Source organism: Cydia fagiglandana, chromosome 2 (genome assembly GCF_963556715.1).
Source record: "Cydia fagiglandana chromosome 2, ilCydFagi1.1, whole genome shotgun sequence".
Lineage (NCBI taxonomy): Eukaryota > Metazoa > Arthropoda > Insecta > Lepidoptera > Tortricidae > Cydia > Cydia fagiglandana.
This window is the reverse complement of record NC_085933.1, coordinates 13,391,329-13,413,060: the sequence shown is the minus strand read 5'-3', so window position 1 is coordinate 13,413,060 and position 21,732 is coordinate 13,391,329. Positions and strand designations below refer to the sequence as shown.

General features: G+C 34.9%; 1 protein-coding gene across 1 annotated transcript in view; it reads right to left on the bottom strand.

Annotated features, from left to right (window-relative positions):
• Nucleotides 1–21,732, bottom strand: part of LOC134676364 (cuticlin-1) — an 87,919-nt gene that overhangs the window by 32,415 nt on the left and 33,772 nt on the right. The window lies entirely within an intron of this gene.

Sequence of the window (21,732 nt, the reverse complement as noted above, 5' to 3'; positions counted from 1 at the left end):
ATTGTTGGTCTTTGCGAGACCAAATGTAAATGTTTTACGAAAGCTTAGAAGTGGGTAAGTATCTAAGTTTATTTTGTTATGTTAAACATTGTTCTTAAATTGAAATATAATTATATTCCTTAAGAAATAGATAATTACACATCGATTATAATCTGTTTAATCACTATGTGGGAAATTACAAAGAGTCAATTAACCAAACATTTACCAATGTTTTTTTATGTTAATTACAATGCGCCGTCAAAGGTAGATTTATTCACATTAATCCATTAAGTGAAGCATTCAGTAAATAAGTAATTGTTCTGCTTAATAAAAAACATCGCTATCTCCCCTTTATGCCCAAGGATATAATCATAGCATTATTAAGTATGTAGTTGGATCCCTATTATTTCCTGTGTGAAGCAGTCCGTCCAGATTCCCGGAGCATACTTGAGGAGAAAGTTCGTTTTAAACATCCAGTATAAGCAGATACTCTCACTCAATAGTTACCGCCGTTTATTCTCAAATTGCCTCCTTAGTTTTCTATTCAATATTCTGTAATGTATCCATATACGCCGCAACTAACTGATTGTATGTTACTTAGGTCCTTAAATTATTTATAATTATTCATAATTCCTTTGTCAGCGGCTAATGCAATTGCCGTAAGATTAGTAGCAAAACAATAGAATATCACGATAAACACAGTCGTTGAATATTTTAATATCCACTTTGTTGTTATAACGCATAAAATATCACAGCATGTGGAAATGTCAATTAAAAAGATAGTGCTGAAGTTTCCAGTTGTTTTGACGCCAACCTTCTGATGTTACGAAAACACTTACATGGGAGAGATATTTTTGCTAGAAACATTATAATTATATTTATGGTCAGATCGACGAAATTATTTAAATTAAAAACCCGAGGTAGCTTCGTTATCGTTTACAGAGAGATAATGATCAGTTCCGATTATCATATAACGATCGGCAAAGTTCAATAGGCAATATCATAAATAAAACAATAGGAAATCGTTATTGAATGTATTTGATGATTATTGACAACTGATGTGACAGTCATGCTCATGCGGTTACGAGTGTTAGCACCATCAGAGTTGAGGTCACGCGCACATCATTTTGTGAAACGACAGCGTGGCCGAGATTTTGAAAATAACGTGCGTTGGGTTAAGATGGAATGGTTTTTTGATGAGACGAGCATTGTTGCATAATATGAAGGAACATTTGGTTTAAAGGGTAAATAATTAATATACCTACTAGTAAATACTTTTTCAACAAAAAAGGACTGGGTTGGAATGCTGACCGAATAAGATCGATATACGAGTAAATATGAAGTTCCTAAACCCGTGTAATATATGAATACTGTACCGTACCGTTATTGATCATCGGAATATCGGAAAGGTTAAAACACTTAACACTGACTCTCATGTGAGCCTTCTACAAATAAAAAAATTGGCTATATTTGTATTTTACTCTAACCCCACCGGAGTACCTATTCATATCATAACCGGATATGAAAAACCACATTAGGATGGTGTTTAGCAAAAATGACTCATCCCACATGCATTCTGCAATAAAATGTCAACTTTAATCGTCAGTTGTTTGAGTTGACATCTTATTGAAAAATTAATGTGGGTTGACACATTATTGCTTATCAGCATCTTTGTAGTATAGTGCACAAACAAAAGGTTACAATCAAATTACAACCAAAGTTTCCGCGTAGGTAATTAGTACGAGTTTGAACTAGATGTTCATGTTATCCCGTGAAAGTTCTCTGAGCAGACGTAAACGTGTTGTAAATTTAGAAATAATTCGTTATTATTCGGTTTTAACAGTTAACTCTCCTGCCAACAACTATACATTATTTGAAGATTCACCATGTTCAAAATAATAGACTCACGTTTCAACTACGTGATAAATATCGAGTACACAGGTATTAATAATATCATTATGTTATTACAGAGTAACCGCAACGTGATTCTGTGCAAGTGCTGGAATTATAGAGACCGATCGAACTAATCGCAAGTAATTTTGCTACTCTCTAAGAATATTAACGCACTTGATGTACCTACTGGCAAGAGTCCCAAGTAGCCGTAAGTACGGTCAGTTTTCTCTTGCATATTCCTGGAAATTATTCATGAGTATTAAGATTTTTTTACAAATTTTTGTCTATTAATTGAATTTGGATTATTGGTATATAAAATTAGTCAAGAAAAACGTTTAAGAAGAACTCCCAAAACTAATCTTCCCCAACGACATAGCGATTGGTACATATTCAAATAAAATATCTGGGAGATCGAGCATTGCTCGGAGAACATATAAAAACTCAAAAATAATATTTGAAAATATGTATGCCAAAATTGCCAAAGGCTAATCCATTTCAGTGACTACTTTTTACCGAAACGGTATAGATATTGTTAAGTAATATGCATTATTAAGTTTGTATACACTAATAAAGTTTATTGTTACCAACAAAAAAAAAAATATGCATAAACAAAAGCTCACCTATTAGAATCTGAGTCGTGACTGAAATAGTATGTATAGCTTTTGTAAATTCGCAGCCGGGGCTCCTATTTCTGGGCAGTTTGCCCTTCGGGCATCTGAAGCAACCTAACGAACCTATCTTACCTATATATTGGTTTAATGTGACTATCCTCAAAACAATACACAGGAACATTACGATCTGCCTGATCTTACGATCGGCCGCCGACATACATAAATAAATATACAAGAATCGCTTTTTTACAGGCATTAGCTAAGATAGATAAGCTTCTGTCCGCAACTTCGTCTGCGTGCTTAGAGGATATAACCAACGGAGACGCCATGTCTAAAATTTTCGGTACAAAATAGTCTGCCGTTTTTTGCGGGGGAGGGGCACATCAAATGTATAGGTACGTCATGTCAGATAAACGTCAGTCCATACATATGGTTGACATGTGGTTGACCATTGGCCGCCTATTTTCGACAGAGGGGAACGCCTGTTAATGGCGGCTCCATTGTTAATTACTCCGAGTCTGCGTGTAATAATGATGATGATTGTCAAAAATTATCCTGTGTCCTTTCCCGGACCCCGGACCTCAAGATATCTCCTAACCAAATTTCATCAAAATCGATTGTGCCGTTTAAGCGTGTAACAGGGACAGACAGCTAGACAGACAACGCAATATTATTTCTTTGTGGGAATATTAAGATATTTATTACCTATCGATGAAGTGGAGATTTTACTGATTTTCACAGTTTAGCGGACATGTAGAGAAACTATATTTGCTATGTAGCATCGGTCTGCAATCCATGCCACTGAGACTAGAGAAACTGACGCATTTTCTGCGGCAATTACATTACTGATGAATCAGTTATTTAGCAGTATTAGCACTAACGACTTGCTGCTTGCTTGGATCGTTTTTCGCATTAGCTGATCGAGCGCCGGTGAGCCTAACGCTCAAGCGAACCATAGAAGTGTAACCTATCATTACAAATAATGTTTACCGATGTCGAGGTTACATTTACACCGGTTTGCTGTGCCAATTGTTGCTTGCTCGGTGAGCAATGGTAACAAAAGTCTAGTGTGCGTCATTACTGTCATGACTCGCTATAGAAAATACTACACTATAGAAAGAGTAACAACTTATGAACATTGAACTCATAGACTTATGTGACACTGTTCTAATAAAGTTGCGACTCACAGCAATTGCGCGACATCTGCCTTTCCATGTCAGTTATAATATCGTACAAAACCGGGTAGTTCTTGACTTAGTTTTAAAATTATATAGGAATTAACACATTTTACTCCAGCCACATACAAATTTATATGGCAAAATTATGGATTATATTTGATAGATAAAATTGTAACAAATTTAATATTAATTTTATTAAAGTAGCGTGGAGTACCTACGTTAATTTTTCAGAACCAAATTCTATTGACTAGACATGTAAACTAGCCGAATTGCAAAAAGATCAGTGGAACATGCGCTTACAAGCAATTTACTATAAAAAAAATAGATCTCGAATATACTACAAATCGGTTTCATCTTACGGTGACGTCTTACAATATTAAGCACGCACGTAAAACTTTTAACTACGCACGGTACAGTTTCAGATAAAAAAAGTCGTGGATGGTTTTGTACTTTGTTTTGTAAGTAAGTACATGTTCCTTATATTACCGCGCGCGGTTTCCTCGAGGTATTAAATAAAAGTGTCAGCGATACACACATAACATAATATGTACATGTATAACTTTGGGTGTCGCTACCATTAATTATGCAAATTGTAAGAAGTTTCGATAATAGTTATGGAAACTGCTCACAATCAGGCGGACAATAAGGGCCCGATTCGGATTTTGAAATAGACATCTATTAGATATCTTCTAGACATTACCAAGATACGATAACGACATGTTTAAGATCTAATCTGTCAAATTTGACATTTGCGCGATTCTGGAGATACTCTTGAACGATTTCCACAGGATATGACTTAGAGATCTAATTCACATCTAATAGATATTTTACTCTATCTAACGTAAAAGTGAAATTGGTTGCTCGAATTGCACTGCAAAAGAGAACTAGTTGATATCTAAACTATAAAGTATCTAGAATGGATCTAGTACGTGTCGTCTCTTGTGAATATCTTGAAGTTCGAATACGGCAGTAAGTTTGTTCGCATCCAAAATAACTGAATTCTTTACTGAATTTAAATTCCACAAAATAAATACATGTAGTACCAGTTATCTCGATCTGTTATACCGCTTCAACTCCTTGAACAACTTTAAGGGAAATAATTGCGATAGCTTACAAGCTGATTACGAATTAAGTGGATGGAACTCGCGTTAGCGCTGCGCATGATTAATGATGAAACTGGAGCGGAGAAATTTATCGATGAGGATTATAACGTTTGCTTTCGATATTAGCACTGCTGTACTAAGCCTAGCTGCCGCATATCCCGCAAGCTTATAGGCACATCTAAAAACAATTTTTTTGCCATAAATCTTTTTAATGTTACAAATCAACACAATAATTGGAAATTAGCAAGATAAATATTGTACCAAAATAACTTTTTATTAAACTTGTATAAGTCAAGTTCTTGTAACTACGCCGTACCTATATTCTAACATGTAGGTAGAGTGACTAATAGCTGGAATCGTAAAAACGAACACTTTCACCATTAGGTATTTTCATTCATAGCCCATGGGTATTACTCATACGCCAGCTTTATACCTACCGACGGAAGTCCATTTCGAAATAAGATGAACCTGAAAATATGAAAAGCCTACTTAAATAAACCTGTTTATATGCAATAAAGTGACATACATACATACATACATACATAAATACTTTGTAGCAATAGTAACACTTATGCTATGGTTGTTATGACAGGCAATAACTCAACTAAAGGAAATCGTACTGTTAGAAATCCTATTTCTAATAAACATCCTGAAATTCCGGAATGTCACTTAATTTGCTAGAAATTAAGAAAGTTGCGTATTATCTGAGCACTGTGAGAGAATATCGATTACATATACAATCATAATATTTAACATATCTCAGAAGCTCAGAACAGAGGAATAAGTTTACTGTTACCACTGTTACCTATATTTGGAGCAATAAAATAAAAATGAAAAAATAAATAAGAAAATTGAAAAATAAAAATGTACATGTACCTACACATCTTATGTGGACGCGAGGACAAGCGAGGATGGGTTGACCATTGATACGACTGATACCTACGCAAAACAAATAAATGGTCTGAAATGAGGACATTAAGGAAGCGGTTCTAGACTGATTCATGTAGAAAGTGTTGTAGGCTTCGTCACGTGCTGAACAAGAGGCAAGTCTTAAATTTACGACGGTAACGCATCATACAAGAATGTCACAGGTGCGGAGACGAAGTTCACCTAAACCAATAATAATATTTTTTGTTTAAATATAAGAATTTCTTGTATACCTGCGGCCGTATAAGCACGGTCGCATTTTTATCACCTGTCACCAAGCCTGTCACGTTCTAACAAGTATGTATGTGCGAAAGTGACAGGCATAGTGACAAGCGATAAAAATGTAACCATGCTGCCACCGCTGGTGTTCATTTCATAATTTTAGCACTAAGTATATTCAGAAAGGAAAAAAATCTAACGAGTTATTTTAATTACCCGACAAAACATTTATGGCATAGCAACTAATATCATCTATTTCCTTTTTTAACAACAGGTTTTTCACGTTATCTTCGAAGTTCAAACATAATAAGAAAAGATTAATGTTAAAGATAAGATAAAAAAATGTATAACTATCTATTTGGATGGTCATTTATATTTATAATACCTATTGTACAAATTTGCGTAAGTAGGTACCTACCTGTCTATGTCTGTCTAACTATCTATCTGAAAATAATAAAAAGAGAACCCTCATTTTATTTTACCTATGCTTACTATGTATTAGCAAATTATTATTTCTTTTTTTGCCCATTAGACTTAAAGTCGAATTTTGGTGTCTAGGATTCCATTGATGCACGCGGAGTCAAACGTTAAACGTCGTACCTAAATGTAAATACCTACTTATGGGTACAAATCTCATTATAACAATGACGCAATCCTGTAAGTTAGCCTCCCACCAGTCCCACCATTAGAAACCACGCCTCCTCGACTCTTCGTCGGTAGCATTTCATCGGTAGGTACTTATATGCTTCAAGTTTTTTGGCATAGTGTCGTCGTACTAACCGACTTATATAGTGGAAGGTCAATGCCACCTCGCCAGGTGGTGTGAATCGTGAAATTAGCAGAGATGGAAGTGGCTTGAACGTAGGTAACTACTTTGATGGCTGGTGAGCGTACTAGCGTTATAACAACGTAAATTATTGGGATTTATTACGTATGTATAATATTCAAAATTGCAAGAGTATCATTGTCTATCTAAATAATTTTACCCGTAAATGAAATAAAAAGTTCAAATATGAAAAAATATAGCATACCTACCTAAACTATTAGCAATCATTCATTGACGACCTTTTTTTCAAACACTGACTCAAAGCGGCATTTTCGTTTTTATTATTCTGACAATCTATAAATATGTTTGTGTATCTTCGTACAAAGACTTTCCTATAGTTTTTGATATTGCCCGTTTAGATTAAAAAATTATAGGTATAAATAGTTTGTAGCGATTAAATGTCTCCGTTTAGATAAAACTTACATTAAACTAATTGCGGAGGTAGTTTTTGATATTCATGAGTGCTTAATTAGAAGAATAATGATCTATACTTAAATTATATTTGTCATTTGTAGCATTTTGCTGCAATAATGTGTCTAGTAACTGAACGTTTTACAAGTTCAGTAGTCTCATTTAGAACATAAATATCCGCGCTCCGATCATAATGGTAATGATAGCTTAGAGCCGCCGACGGGCTCACCCGATAGACATGTCATTTTCTCACCGCTTTAATTGAATACAAGATAGATATTTTACTGTTAAACGAGAAATAAATAATCATGCAGTAACATACTCGTAGTGTCAAACTCATGAAAAACTTAAAAAGCACATAATTATCATATTCCAAGACAATCTGAATCTCAGTAGTTCTACTTTGAAACCTGATAACAAGTTTTGATAGGTAACAACAGAAACACACTTAACTGACCATTTGCAAACTGTAAAAAAAGGTCTCGCAATGGGAAACTAAGTTACTTTAGCAAGAGTAGTGACAGCTAGAACTTGTTCGAAATAGTCAATAGGTACCTATTGAATGGGTATACCTAATACTCTCTATTCTTAATATAATCTCGACTCTCGACCTACGAAGTGTCCATAAAATATAACTGAACTAACGATATAGGTACCTAATATATAGTTTGTTATTGAATGAGGATTAAGGAAGACGTCATCGGTGTTTTGACCTTGTTTGGACCTACCTTAAATTTTTGTTCGTTCAATTGTTTGACTCAATATCAAAACTGGAGAGATGTACTTAGGTACAACTATGGTTTCGTAAAAGACAGAAATTGTATGTTTCACTCATTATATTATTTTCAGTTCCCTTATAATATGTGTAATTGGAAGATATTCAAAGACAACAAATCATAACTGGCAAAGAGCGGTACGGTGCGGTACCTATTCATTGAATATAAGGTTAGATTGATTAGGATGAGTTTACAAGATTTTTGCCTCCTTTTATACATTTGAGAATCATAGTAACACATGTTACTACATTACTCGTAGTTATTTTCCTAAAAAAACTCAGTCGCATTGTAATTTAGGTTATCGTGTTAAAATAATAAATAGGTAGCTCAAAAATTTTACGAATGTTTTTTTCGTGTCGCAGGTGTCTGTGGTTAGCCTTAACCATAACATTCTGTGGTCGTCATTTGACGTTTCTGTAGTGGTCGTGTGGCTGGTCGGTGTTGGTGCTGTAAATTCTGTATAGTGCTATAAATGCCATAGTTTAAACCTACATAAATATTGCACGATGTATTGTAAATCAACGTCAAAAGTAACGTATCAGGTTTCTAATTGGTTAACAAAAATAGATATGGTGTCTGTGTGTAGAACAACTATGACTATGGCAGATACTTTTGAATGCAAACTAAACAGGGTGGCTAAAAAATTACTGCATTCCCGTTGCCAAGGTTTTGGGATTATGCTGAGCAACTTTTACTATGGTACCAACCAACAAATTTGACTGTTTCATACATTTTGGTTGGTCCACTTTCTATGAGGGGGTAAAATTTGTTTCGCTTTTTCGGGGTTGGGCCCATAGTCAAAGTTGCTCAGTATAATCCTAAAACTTCCCAGGCAACGGAAATGTAATTGGAAACAGAATACGAGGGTTGCAGATATTTTTGACGCGTTGGTTCATCCGCTCTGGCTGTAATAACAAACCTGATCTTGGATATTTATATATGTAGAATTGTATTTTGATAAGAAAAACCGCACCGTAACTTGATTGACATTTGAGGTTAATAATTAAATTACCCATTGTTAAAATTTAATTGATGTCACTGACTCGTCAAACTCAAAAGCAGACAAAATGATTGGATCATTGTAAACCGTTATTACAATTACGAGGTACGATTATATTCTGGGAGCAGCTATTTTCCACGTCGTAAATAATTGTAGTAACGTAACGTTGAAAGTACTTGCGATTTTTTGCAATGGATTTGAATTTAATAAGAAGTTTTACAAACGTAGATATATACTAAACGTTGACTACACTCTTAAAATTTTTTGTAATGTTTTTATTCTCGTTTTATGTGTACCGAGTTAGCCCTATTTTTACTTAGTACCTACTCGTAATAATCTTACGTTTGAATGAACTATTCGAGAACGGAGTTCCAACATACCTAGTAGATAAAGTAGTATAACAACAAATAACCTTCATCATGGAAGCCACGAAATAAAGAAACCACATCAAAGCATACAAAATCGGTCAAACTCTTACGATTTAGATGCCAAAAGTCTATGTGAATATTTCTCAACGGGGATGGCTAGACCAAGAGTAGATGATGAATACGAGTCTATACCTATATGTATGTATGTATGTATGTATGTATTTACTTTATTGTACATAGAAATATAAACACGAGAAACACAGTTACAGAGTCAATTAAATACAACAAAGGCGAACTTATCCCTGAATGGGATCTCTTCCAGTTAACCTTTGAGGAAATGAGTAGAACAGAAGTAACGATGAATGACAAACAAAAGCAAAAGTGTACAATCCCTAAAATAAATAAAATGCACGTTTTGAATACACATTACTCCAAATATACATAAATAGAAATATAACAATACAAGAGTACATATACATATAATATATATAGGTATAAATAAAAATAAATAAATACTCAACATATAATATAAATAGATATATAGATATTAATTCGAACCAGAAAAGTAAAGGAAATGAAAGAAATAGGTACTTAATCGGGAAAAACAGAATTATCTAAGTATCGGAAAGCCACAATTTTCTAAGCCTCTCCTTGAGTGATGCTACAGATTGGGATTGCCTCACGGACACCGGAATCTCGTTCCATAACTTAGCGGCGTGGACAGTAAAGGATTTTTTGTAAGTGCGCGTCTTATTGGATGGAATTGCGAGTGAAAGATTGGTGCTTGATCGAAGATCTTGATCGAATCTATATTAGGTGTGGTCTCCATAGGTACCCTAATAATGCATTCTGTTTCTATTTATCTCTAAAGGCGTTTACTTCCACGCTTTAAGACTCATACTGAATGTACAATTTATGGGGATCGCGGCATCGACATGCCCTCAGCATGTAATTTGGTGATTATCATTCTATTTCTCGTATTTATGCGGCTGACACAGTATCGCGGGCAAATTACACGTTAGCGTGGTCTGAACAGCTGTTTATCGTTATATTGGTTGGATAATCACATAGGGTTAATGTTATCGAGTTTCGTTGCTATTTTTTGTACTGTTTCGTTATTGTTGTTTTCACGGCTACAACGTCAAAAAGATTTGCTTTTATTGCTTTACTATTTATAACTATGCAATAAAGGTCATTCAACTCAATTTATTTTTTATTAGCTTACCTACTGCCTGATTCGAACTTTAAGATACGTCGATTAATAAGATCTAGAAACGATATGGATTAGATGTGTTAGTGTCAAAAGTGACCTCAGTTCTTCGTTCGGTGATCGGACCGTTAGTTCTTTCCTTAAAAATGGAACATATCGATCTGTATTGGGGTCGAAGGTATGTGGTGTACTTTCGTTTGGGCTAAATACGTTTCGCCAAATTTCACTTCCCAACAAACTTATCGCAATAGTTTCATTTCCCAAAGGAACCTTTAGCAAAGTTACACTTCACATATAATTTATTTGGTCAAATCATCATTTGGCATTATTTTACTTTCTCAAATGTTATTAGGACAAAAACTTATTTAGCAAACCTTTTTTATTGTCTAATATTATATCCCAAAAAGATGTTTGGTCAAAATTGTCACTTCGCAAATTTGACAAATAGGCATCTCTATTTAAATTTGTACTTTTTGTTATGTTAATATAGGTACGTTAAATTCTACTTAATTTGGATGGGTTGGGTTAGGTTTGAACTGAGATGCTCACAATACGGAACCGCTATCAGAAAAGTGGGTTAGGTTAGGTTAGAACTGTGACCCTCACAGAATCGAAATGCTATTAGAAAAGTGGGTTAGGTTAGGTTAGAACTGCGATCCTAACAGAAACGAAATCTATGTACTAGAAAAAGGTCATCGAAGTTTTTTTTTAATCGAAGTCATTTTAAACTAAAATGTGGTTTAAATATTGGTGGTTATTTACTATTTTTGGGTTACAATGATTACTTTGGTGTTATTTACTTTAATAGAATAGCAAGATGTAACAAATTATACCAGACAAATAAAATTCTGCAGCCGCCTCTCTATTGGTATGTAAATTGTATGCCGTGCAATATTTTGGGACATGTAAGTTATGCTAAATGATACATTTGACTAAATAATATTTGGTAAAATGAAACTTGTCTAAGTAATTATTTGCTAAACAATAACTTGCCAAAAAAGACTATTGCCAACTGAAAATTTGCGATAAGTTGTTTTGCCAAACATTTTTTTGGGAAATGATAATTTGGGAAACATAGTTTGGGATGTGATACTTTGGGAAACGTTTTTGGCCCATTCGTTAGTAAACCAAGGTATGTATATACGTAATTGACTTTAAAGAAACGTATACTCGTACCTACACGTTTCTTTAAAGTCAATTTATTGAAGCCACGGCCTACTTCAGTCAAAGTTCTTAATAATTAATCAAAATCTTCAATTAAAACGTTATTGCAGAAACAGTATTAAGAGCGAACAAAAAACGTATAGTTCAAAAATAATAAGAACAGTAAGTAAGTACAGCCCACGCGATACCATTAAAACTAATTAAACACGTTAAGATACCACGTATAAATTACAGCCAGAAAATTAAATAAATAAATGTACTGTTCGCTTCTGGCACAGTATATTCATAGACAGTAGAGTAGGCGTGCGAGACACGCACTACGCTTTGCTGACAGCGAAAGTGCCTACGGCATTTTGCTGCCTCGTTATCACAAAGTTCTATATTGTAACTAATTATCATACAACGAAGAAACTCGCAATGGCGAGCCCGCAGTTTATGAGGTGTATTTATTGGTAAGTATGATCGAGTAACGACTGTCAGTCTGTCAACGAGGCCACTGCTGTCTACTTGAACTACGTTAACTACGGACTATAATTTTGTTCGTCGTATGTAAATATTTAAACCGTCATACTTACATAAAAAAGATCATAAATGATTAGCTTAGCATCTCATATCATATTCTGAGATATACATCTCATATCAATCATAAATGATTAGATTATATTGAAAAGCTTAGATTTACCTACTGCAGTTGTGGGTAATTTCTTGTACCTACCTAAATATTAGTAATGACATGGGTACGCTGTACCTACAAATGCATTGCTGACAGGACCCCGAAATACTATAATACCTCTAATTAATCAGTATTTAATGTAAAAAGGATTTATTGAATTTGTTGGTTCAGTTCTACGTAGGTACTCTAATGTAGTTTAAACTAAAAATAAGTACTACTACCAAACCTACGACCTAAAGAAAATTGACCAAGGTCACCCAGTTGCTTGGTAGTGGTCATTACCTGGTCAGGAGTTAGCCGCGTAAGCTAAGCTGAAGATGCCGGTTTGATTCCGGCCTCGACCACCGGAGGTTTGGTCACTTTTTTCTTTAGTAAGTATATGAAAGGTTTCATTTCAGTTACAACTACCTAGTTCATTTAATAAATATAACAACAGAATAAGGTGGTGGTACTGGTGCTCGACGCGGTCCCAGTACTGCATGTCATCTTGAAACTTAAGTCATTGTCAATAGAGGTGACACCAGGGTATCATCTATTGGGCATTAGCATGTCGAGCACTAGTAACACCACCTTATCTGTAATAAAAGCACCAAAATCCATCGAAAACTCAATTTGTAAGTTAATTGAACATTTTTATAATTGAATACGGAAACAAACTACCATTAACGTGTTATGCAACGTGAATAGTAATGATCTTAAGTCGTGTGACCACGACATAAAATGACATTTAATGAACTTTCTTTTAAGATACATGATTGGCTAGTCAAACGAAAATAGAATTTACTTGTATCATGCCAAGGTCCACGTTTTTGATTACCTAAGGCGAATATGTCTAAAAAGTCTATTTCAATAGAACTTGCTAACTATGTAAACAAACCGCCATATTGAAATTGTCTCTGAATGATCAATTTACTAGTGATGGGCAAGACTCCTACGTCTACTTTACTAATGTCAAACCATATCGAATAATAAAATACCAAAAGTAAAAAACAAGTAGTTACTTATTTTTAATTTGTATAATCACGATCAGGAGACAAATTAGTACTTAAGAATCATGTATTGATGTATTTTATAACCGTGGCGGTAGGTACAGAGCGTGGGTTGGGTAGTGTGTAGCGGGTTTATATTACAAACTTTAGTCACAACACTACCCATCATAGACAATTGTAGAATTTAAAAGAAACAAAACCGCCATTCCATCAGGTCCTAATAACCTAACTTATGAAACCATTTTAAACTTTTAATTAAATATCCAAGATACAGTTACATATTTATGTATTTTACGGAACGGATCGTTTCAATAGTGTATATGTGTATGGTTTCAATGGTATTTGATGAGGTGGTGTGAAAATTCAAAGAGAAATAGTGATAAATCAAAATTGCGTTGTTTGTTTACATAGTTTGCAAGTTCTATTGGAATAGACTTTAGGCCGGAATACCTATTTCAGATAGGTACCTATTACAGATAAAAATTTTGAACTTTATGTAATCATATAGGTAATGTTGCTAATCCGAAATTCAACCTAGGTAATACCTAACATAATATTATTTTCTCAAACATGCAATGAAATATTGATGTTATGTTCCTTATAATAGGCTGCGAAGTATGACGTTTCAGGTGCGGCTAGGAAAAAAGGTATTTAATGGAATTTCATACAAATCTTGCAGGCCTAGGCCGGCGAAGTCCTCTTTTTTAATTTTCATTTCACAGATATTTGTGACACAGCATCGTGGTATTCATCCATATTAAAAAACTAGAGGCAGTATTGGCTTTATGGTTCGTAATGACACTGCCACTACGCCTATAAAAAAAAAAAAACAAAAACAATGTTTGCTATAATTTGCAGTTTTATTTGTATAAAATCAACACGAACTTAATAAATAATACATTATTAACCAAATTTTATAATTTTAAATTATAAATTTAACTACACAAATAAAAACATTTAAAATATTTCATCTAAACGTTAGCGGTAAAAAGGTCTACTCAAACACGCGTAGTTATTTTTTTTAAATTGTTATGGAGGTAAAGTTGAAAAATTTTCATTCTGTTTTATTGGATTTATGGTGCGTCGTTGATTTTTTTACTTTAATATGAGTTCCGACGAAATAATGAAATTAATATTAATTGTAATCGTATTGGCAGCGTAAGCAGAATTGATTTTAAATAACTTGCTGCCTCTGCCGCCAAGTCAAAGACGAAGTATGTATATGGTTGCTTATGGCAATTTTATTATTTGAGAAACTAAGAAAAATGGCTTACAGTTTATTAGAAACAGTTTTGTGGCATATTTTAAATTCATCAACACTGGAAATTATACTTATTTACTCCATGCATAAACCAACGATGTATGTGAAACATGATATCAATATGAAAGACTATGTAAACTTATGTGACGAAAACGACAGTCAGACGGATACAAGGGAAAAAAATCAAAGATACATGAAAATATACGGGTAGTAAAAATACACGACTCGTGTAAAACATACGCGTGATAATGATATAGGTACGTGTTGGTTATATTTTGGGTGTAGTTTACTTTTAGTTTTTTCTATAAATAAAACTTGGGTTTCGTGGATTTTTTATTTTATTTATTTCATTGCATGTTTGAGAAAAGCACTATACATACCTCGGCGGGAAATGGGGTTGCCCGCGCTCAGACCTATCTATATGTCTTCGGCCGGCAACCCCTTTTGTCCCGGCCTCTGTAGTAATGTACTATATATTTATATTAACTTTAATTTGTATGCGTTCAAATGAATCAAAGAAACTTGAATACAAACTTGTTAATTATTCCGAAGTAGCTTACCAAGTTATTATCTATCAATGTAATTCAATATTGAAGTTGTATAAACTAAGCACAAGATGCAAGCGAGGTTTGATAATATCGCCGTCGAAGGGAAGCATAAACAAGTGAGATAAATGAATTAAATTGCTACCTATAGTATCAATGTTAGCTATGATAACGAACAGCTTCTACTTATAAGATTTAATGCTTTGCTGTTAGTATGTGCAGTCAGCAGCAGAAGTTGCTAAGCGGGCGAGGTGTTCAAAATTACCTTGACACGCTCTTGTTCTCTTAACAATAAAGTCGCGTCAAGATCATTTTGAACACCTCGCCCGCTTAGCAACTTCTGCTGCTGACTGATGTGTAATAAAATATCGTTAATCAACCTATAATATAATTAATACAAGATAGCTCTAATACTTTTTAGTAGGTACCAATGAGAAGCTTATGCGACTTCCTTGTTGACATCATAAATAAGCGGGTGTAAGTACCATCGGCTTTCTATACAACCAGCATAATTACTAGTATACGTTCAGTGAAGTTTCGTTTCGATTGCGTATTTTTCTTTAGCTCGTAAAATGTTACAAATTCTATTATCGCCTACTAAATCGACATTAGTCGAATCAAATTAGTCGACAAAGGCCTTTATGCCATTGCGGTAGTTTTACGATGAATTTTAGGGAATGGCGTAGCGTACAATGGTTTAATTAATATCACTATAATTAGGATTAAACGTACGGTTATGTACGTCAGATCTAACTGATCTTTCATTAAACTCTGTATAAAATAGTTGTCTTTAAACTATGTTTTCGAACGTATATAGTCTTCAATAGTATTATTGTATACAATCGTGATATAAAAGAGAGCTTTTCTGTCGAGTACCGTATTTAGGCCACGAAGCTTGCTGAGTTTTTGTTTGGTTCATATGTCTTAAGTCGACCATACTGTGTTATATGGCAGAGTAACATAACTTGTCTTACTTTTTTCGCGACCCGTAATTTGGAAACTATGAGACCTAGCAACATACTAAAAGGTAATACGTGATCTGATGTAAATAATCTGATACAAGCCGGATCGCTATCACTTTCATTAGCTGAAACCGAACCGATGTATCGAGAGATTTCATTGTAAATGTAACTACCGTTAACATTCCACGACGAGGCGTCATCCAAATGTGCATATTCAACAGTATCCGTGGATACGCGATTTGGCGACCGTTACTGATCCCTCATTCTCCTCACGTAAATAGGCACTAGATAGTGCTTGTTGAGATAGTGATTGTTGCTTAGAACAACTTCTTATACATTATTCATGGGAAATGCACCGCAAATTACCGAGTCCTGTTGCATTTGCAACCTATAAACTAGTGACCTCTGAGAGGAATGTACTAACAATCTTAGTAATTGTAAAGACGTAAAGAGCACTCAGAGAAAGCTTACAGATCGCGTGTCACATGCTAATCGGAGTTTCAAAGGAATAACGCGAACTTCTTGAGGAGTTTAGCGTTGCAAATTATTAGTCGACACTATAGGTAGCATTCTGCAGACACATAGCTAGTATATTTAGTAACAGGTACCTGGCAATTAAAATGGCTATTTGTGTAGGCAAGTTGAATTGTTGACATTTCCTTAAGCCGGCATCAAATTAATTACCTAGTGACTCCGTATCTATAGTTTATGAGTAGAATTTATGGATCGGTGGTTTGCATAATTTTTGCTAAATCGGGACCAAGCTAACGCAACGTACCTACTGAAATGTGACTGAATTTGTATTAGATCAATACAAACAGAATGCAGGCCCAGTACCCAGTACCGCGCCAACGTAATTAACGCATTAGAAAAGCAAACCGTGGAAAAGATTTGAATACGTCATTTATATCACCAATTGAACTCCTCCAATTACTCTCAACACCTTTCGCTGGGAATAATCATAATTCCCATGACCACAATACAAACAGTGCATTAATTGAGCAAACCACGTCGATTTGCCACAATTTGTAGAAGGAAACCACGAGTAGATCTAATGTAGGTTGGTGGGTAATTAGCCACAGGTAATTGAGTCGATCGTACGTGACAACCACAATGGCTCCCATGCATTCGGGTTCACACGGCTTTCACAGCCATTACATGTGGCAGGACGTGTATTGTCCGACAGCGGCGTGACAGTAGCCGCAGGGCTGACGAGCAAACATGCTTGGAATCTTTAGCGGTAACATCCTTGTGTTTTGCACAAACATCTTTAGCATATAAAATTAAAAAAGAAATAAATTGTAAAACGTGGCTAGAGATTTGGAGAAACCTCTAAAGAGATATAAGTCATTGAAAACGAGCACCTATTGTACAAGCTGTACACACTTGACGCGGCAGCGTGCTTCGATGTAACATTGTTAGATATGTATCTAGAGTTGTTTACACCGTTAATATCCGTGATAAAAACTCGTAAAATCTGATTCATTCACACTTAGAGAAATCTAACGTTTAGAATACTGAATATTGCTTACGATTTTTTTTAGTTCACAACAAATTGTAAAACAAATAACTATTTTAAGGTTTACGTAAAGATTTACTCTGGTCCTCTCGATTACCCAATATGACTGGCCAACCGAACTTGTTTACCACTTCTTGATTAATTTTATTAGTGTTATATCATTATATCGTTCTAGCTCTGTTCGTCAACAAGCTACTAGCCTGGCACCCCTGCATACACATTTGTACCTATGTGTGTGTATGCAGGGGTGCCAATAGTTTAGTAAGCTAATGGTTTTGCTGACACACTCGTAGGTATTCAATTTCCTCTTTTATGTTTTTTGTATTTAATGTAGGTTTTACATTAGGCATTTTTTTTTAGCTTTTAGGATGAACTTTAAAGACAATTTGGATTTTCTTGTTTTTACAGTAACATTTCTATTAAAGGGACTTGTTAATAATTATTATTATTTAATTTTAAGCCAGGCATGGCTCACTCCGCGATTTCGTCGCTTTGCTACAGGTAGCTAAAAGTACATCCGTTCCACACCAATTTTGGTGGCTAGCCATAAGCCGCGCGTGGCGCTGTCGCCACCTAGCGGCCACATCGATCGTAACAGAGTCTGTTGTACCAAGTACTATTATTTATTCTGTGTTTAAGCGGCAACTGACAGACCTTTTGTTTTAGAGATTTCTGTATGCCTGACACAACGTTAACTAACTATTCATTAATTATTATGGACGACTAGACGCACAAACCTACCTATCACAGATTGTTTTGAAAGTCACCATGCTCATAAACAAGCTCACAAAATAATATACCCAGAATCGAGTAGTTTAGAGTACTCGTTAGTAGGAAAGCAGAGCTTCGGCAGTCTGGGATAATTGAAAAATATACAGGGTGGCCAAAAAATAAGAGCATTCCCGTTGCCAGGGAGGTTTTGGGATTATACTGAGCAACTTTTACTATGTGACCAACCTTGAAATCGCGAAAAAAAATTTGGCTGTTTCATACATGGGAGGGTAATTTTTTTTCGCTAGGTATTTCGCGGTTGGTCCCATAGTAAAATTTGCTCATTGTAATCCCAAATCTCCCTAGCAACGGGAATCCACTTATTTTTTGGCGACCCTGTAATAGAGGAAGTAAAATGGATAAGACAGAGTCCAAGTAACAGCCCTATCAGAATAACCAATATAACCATGTGGCTCGTTGCGTTGCGGATGCAATTTCGCGGTTAGCTTACATCAATCGTGCTATCGTACAAGCCATTATAGTGTACGGTGGCTGTGTCATTGACTTTTCTTTGACGTTTATCGTCAGTGATGACTGATGAGATGATTAAATGGCCAACGCATTGAGACAATTTTTTTTCTAACGTTTCAAATTACATGATTACTTTAGAAATTGTCTATGAGCTGCAAATGGGCTGTAAAGTTGAACCAAGATGACTCTGCAACAAATTTGATAGCAAGTGTTATTTTAAACGTCAAACTTGTATAAAATTATGTCATATAAATAACAATTGCACTGCGTATGCTATCAAAATCGTTACAGACTTTTCTTGATCTATCTCTATGAACGAACGCAAATTTAACTCTTTTACTTTTTTGTTAAAGGATGAAAGATGCTTAACATAATATTTTCTGTCATCTCAATACAATTAAGGTTGCCACAATTAGAACATACAACTTGCCACAATAAGACTATGTGAAAAATACTACAATATTCAGCACTGTCATTCTATACTGTTATAATAGGTAAATCTAGATGAGCATCTAAAACCTAAGTACACTCGTCCCACATGAGTTCGCGCACGCGCTAAAACTAAGCAAGTACTTTTCAATAATTCATTGAATTGTACTGTAAAGTCAGGCGGGACCCGTTACGTAACGACAGCAGAGACGACAAGGAGATTGAAAAGAAGTTACCTATCAGTTAACAATATAAAGTAGTACCTACGTAGTACCTAAAGGAAGATGTCTATTTTATTTGCAGTTTGTTTCACAGTTTGGTTTGAAAAATCTTGGCGTCACATTTATATTTTAAATAACTCTTATTTATTATTTTAAGGTATTTTTGCCTACATCCAAAACACATGCAGGCCATAATGATGAACATTTTTTACATCTACGAAATCTATCCAATAAGATTAGATTGAGCATTACATATATGATATTTTAAAAAAAACGTATAATATTTAGTTAGGTACCTATTTCATGAACACAAGTTCAAGTTTCACTTCCTGTTTAAAAATCAAGTACAACTAAGAAGTCAACACTGCTAACCGTACAGCATCCATCCGTTTGTTTTTTCCCCTTGCGGTCCAGTTGCAGGCGTGCGATATGTACGCTATGTGTGTTAGCGGACGTTCGCAGCCACCAGCTCAAATGGAACGGACGCTGCGCGACAACCGACCAAACGCACAAGACCTCAATTCAAAGCACCTAGCTTTGAACCGACAGCTTTTCACATCGGTGGAGTTGCCAACCCGGCCTCCCCAAGGACGGAACGGAGATTCGTTTCTGCTTACTCAACACACTTACACTATTCTAAGACGGGTTTTTGTATGATACGGAGCCTAGCGGAATGCAATTTTGAGATTCAGAATTAATACGGAGGAATTTGACGTTTTCTAACGCGGATCCGGTTTGTGACCCGCTTGGTTAAATGTTCAGTCATCGTTTAAGTGGGCTCATTGAATTTGTTTCGCATAAACTGCATTAACTAAGATTTGTATAAATTAACAAGTGTAATTTATATGCAGAGTGTTATGCATGCAACAAGTTATGTGGAAAATTGATTATGTTTTGAACCAAAACTGCACCGAAACGGAAACTGATCTCAAAATCACCACTTTTTTTTAAATTTGCGCTTAATTTTTATCTACGACGGAAATGGCTGAACAGATTTGATATTTAATTGTGGTGTATATTAAGAATACCTATATTGTAGTAAATTCTGAAGAGGTACAACGAATGATGAAGGGTGAGGTACCTACTAGTAAGAACGTAAGTACCTACTTCAAACTTATCATTCATGTTACCATATGTGTAGGCACAGTGAAGATGATTATTAGTTTTTGCGGGGCGATAACCGATTGATAGTTCAATCATGTTACAATAGCTGATTAGTATCCATTAGTATAGTTAGTGAAGCGTAGATGATAGTAAATAGGTAGGTAGTTCTTAATTATAAAAAACCGGCCAAGTGCGAGTCGGACCCGCCCACGAAAGGTTCCGTACCATACGGAAAAGAACGGCACTTGAATATTTATTTTATTGTTTTTAGGATTTGTTGTTGTAGTAGCGGCAACAGAAATACATCATCTGTGAAAATTTCAACTGTCTAGCTATCACGGTTCATGAGATACAGCCTGGTACCAAACAGACAGCCGGACGGACAGACGGACATTGGAGACTTAGTAATAGGGTCACGTTTTTACCCTTTGGGAACCCTAAAAATAAGTTTTGTTTTGGTTGTAGTTTCATACTTGTCTCGACGCGTGATATACAATTTGGATAGCAAATGTTTGGTACAAAAAATAGTTTCAATAAGTAATTAAACTTGTGTAACTTCTCAAACCTTTTTTGATTCGTTTTTTAACTTGTATTCATACCTAGTGAAAATGTATTTGTAGTTATATAGTATATGGCACAGTTACAATTTAAGGAAACTGTGGGTCTTGTATATAATATAACATATTTTTGTACACATTTTTGTATATGACCGTTTGTTTCTCAATAAATAAAAATAAAAAAATAAAAAATTAAGTTCTTGGTATTCTTGCCTTCGAATTGCATAATAGGTTTTCAAGGCTTGTAGGGTTAATTAATGACATACCTATAGATAAAATTTTTTGAACTGAGCTTGTTCACTTACCTGTACTAACAATGGCATTGTTTTATTACAATCCTATTATCTGCTTTTGTTCTCGTAGGCGCCAACCAATTTACTTACAAAATAAGTTAGAAGTACATTGCTTGTACATTGAATTTTAAACCTTATTTCTTGTTGAATGGGGTTAAAATGGTCTAAAAAGATAATATCATATTCAATCTTTTGGAAAGAGTGCATTCTTCTTAAGGGTCGATGGTCGTTAAATGCAAAAAAAGTTAGGTTAGCCAATATTTAGTTAGTGT